This window comes from Lycium barbarum, chromosome 5, assembly GCF_019175385.1.
Source record: "Lycium barbarum isolate Lr01 chromosome 5, ASM1917538v2, whole genome shotgun sequence".
Lineage (NCBI taxonomy): Eukaryota > Viridiplantae > Streptophyta > Magnoliopsida > Solanales > Solanaceae > Lycium > Lycium barbarum.
The window spans coordinates 133,401,891-133,405,165 of NC_083341.1; positions in this window are offsets into that span (position 1 = coordinate 133,401,891).

Genomic DNA, 3,275 nt, shown 5'->3' on the forward strand with positions numbered 1-3,275 from the left:
CAGCGTTTTCCCACAAGTTCTGGGAAACTCATAGTGTAGGTGACACCCTTTATTAAGTCAAAAAACTCACGTTTTTCTTCATTCCCTTCCTTCTCGGCCAGCATCAACATTGGAACTGGAACTGCAACTTCAGCAACCATCTTGTTTGTGATATTCTTTCTTTCTTTCTAATGAGGAGTACCAAACTTCCTTCTTCTTTTTTTTGGATGAATAAACGAAACCGAGCAGCCTCCTTTTTTTATAAGAGCAATCCAATCCCAATTTGGTGTTAATTAGGTTTTACTCCCTCCGTCTCAAATTATTTGTTACTAAAAATAGTTGTCTCAAATTATTTATCGTGATTACTAAAAATAATTAAATTATTTGTCGTTTTAGGAATTCAAGGCATAATTAATTATTTTTTTTATTTTACCTTAGTAGAATTTTATCATTAATATAATAAACATTTAATGATAAGGTTGTCGGCCGACCCGAATCCCAATTTGATGTTACCTACTTCGGCTTTCCTTCCTTTTTCCGGTTCAAGGGAAATTAGGTGTTGAAGTCCTTGAGTTATTTGCATTATTCCAATTTTGGTCCTTGTCTTATTCGGTAAAAGCACATTTTGACGTTAAATTAAAAGAAGTGCGCAATTCTAATCCTTGATGTTAACTTTATTGCTCTCAATTTAGGTTTGTCTTATACTATGTACTGCAATTGAAGAAGCGAGAGTACAAAAGGGTGATCGACATAAAAAGGACATACACATGGATGGAAAAGTTAACGTCAATTAGTTTAGGGACCAAAATGGCACTTTATTTTTAATTGATGGTTTAATATGCTTTGTGAAATAGTAACATAAAGACTAATAATGGAATAACATGTTAACTGAAGGACCAACGTTGTCATTTTCCCCTGATTCAATCATAGAGTAGTGGAGTATTATTTTACCTTTCGTGATTTTGCTTAAAATAGAGGTGTATTCCGTTATACTATTGAAAAAGGCTTAAAACTGTCCGCAGTTATATTAATAATGTCTAGGTATATGGTTTATGTTGGTGGTGATGATATATAGGGAAAAAGGTGTCGGTGATTTTGGGTTGTGATGGAAGAAAAAAGGTTGATTTGGTGAGTTGGCATGTTATTTTGGCTAAAATAGATGGAGTTAACAGAGAAATAACAAACTTGAGTCACTTTTATAACGTTAATGGCATTATAGAAATTGATAGTATAATGGAGGGTAATATTAAACCCTTTTCAATTGTAGGGTGGACAAAAGATATTTGTCTAGTAAAAAAACTTGGATTACGCCGTTACGAAAAGTCAAAAAAAATTTACACATTCCAACTTTCTTGTTTAGAAGGTAGTAGCTAATACCACAATCTTGTATAACTAGGTGAGACTGGTCTGTGCCAGTACGGGCCCAATATTTTACAAATTGAAAATAAATATCTCTTTATCAAAATAACTTCATAGTCTATTATTGTTCTGAATTCTAAACTCTAAATTTAGATCCAGTAATATAGCAAGCAGTGGACAAAGATGTTTTTTAACCATACAGTTGATTACCTCCCGGGAGTACAGGCCCACACCCACATTTAAAAAGTTGAATTTATTACCTTTTGCATTTTATACGATATAAATTTTTTAGATTTAAAAAAATCACTATGTATATTTAAAGATAATTTAACTTTAAAGATCTTATTTTATCAAGATCTTGTACATTGAAAACCATTTTTATGGACTCGAAATTGTTAATATGAGACATTTTTTTCCAAGTGAAATTTCCTAGTATATGAAAGAGAGAAATAGTGTATGTCAATATTTAGTCAAATTACATCATAAGTTTAAATGAAAGAAGTAAATCTTCTTGTGCTCTTGTTCTTTCTTTTCGTAACATCATTTTATTTATAAGACAATAATTTGATATATTTTAAATTGAAAAACTTCTTATTGATCCTATAAAAATATTTGAAAGCAGAATAAAATAATTTTTTCTTTTTTTACTATGTCAATATTTAGTCAAATTACATCATAAGTTTAACTGAAAGAAGTAAATCTTCTTGTGCTCTTGTTCTTTCTTTTCGTAACATCATTTTATTTATAAGACAATAATTTGATATATTTTAAATTGAAAAACTTCTTATTGATCCTATAAAAATATTTGAAAGCTGAATAAAATAAATTTTTCTTTTTTTACTATGTCAATATTTAGTCAAATTACATCATAAGCTTAACTGAAAGAAGTAAATCTTCTTGTGCTCTTGTTCTTTCTTTTCGTAACATCATTTTATTTATAAGACAATAATTTGATATATTTTAAATTGAAAAACTTCTTATTGATCCTATAAAATATTTGAAAGCTGAATAAAATAATTTTTTATTTTTTTACTATGTCAATATTTAGTCAAATTACATCATAAGTTTAACTGAAAGAAGTAAATCTTCTTGTGCTCTTGTTCTTTCTTTTCGTAACATCATTTTATTTATAAGACAATAATTTGATATATTTTAAATTGAAAAACTTCTTATTGATCCTATAAAAATATTTGAAAGATGAATAAAATAAATTTTTCTTTTTTTACTTCCAAGAAAAATGCTATAAGTTCTTATCCTTTCTTATGTTAATAAATTTTATTTAGAATATAAACTTTGATAAGCTCATGAAACTCAAAGTTGAGCTTTATGTATGTAATATCAACAACTCATAAGAGCATTAGTTAGACTTAATAAAACATTGGGTGGTTTGTTTTGCGTATAAAAGAATAGTGAATTGTTACACATTATTGAATAGCGAATTATGGTTACCCCCAACAAAGGTAAAAACTTATTCCTATTCAATGTTTACCCTCTGTTTTTTTATTTGGTTATGTTGCCTTGATACTCCCTTAAGAAAATATTTATTAGGTGTTTATTTTACTAAATTAAACTTATTAATTATGCTTTGAAATCTAAATTTGACTATTGATAGTATTAGAAGATATTAATAAAATCTCTCTTAATTTGCTAAAATGGACAAGTAAAAATTCTTTAATATCAAGGCTAAATAAAAAGGAAGGGAGAGAATTCAGGACTTGTATTTATACATAAAATTTTAGTATTTTAATAAGTAATGATTAAGTAATACTATAAATTATCTCCTCATCAAAATTACTTAGCAATATAATAAACAGGGGTATATATAAGTATTTATCCTAACGGAGGAAATTAACATAAAATTTTAGTATTTAATAAGTAATGATTAATTAATACTATAAATTATCTCCTCATCAAAATTACTTAGCAATATAATAAAC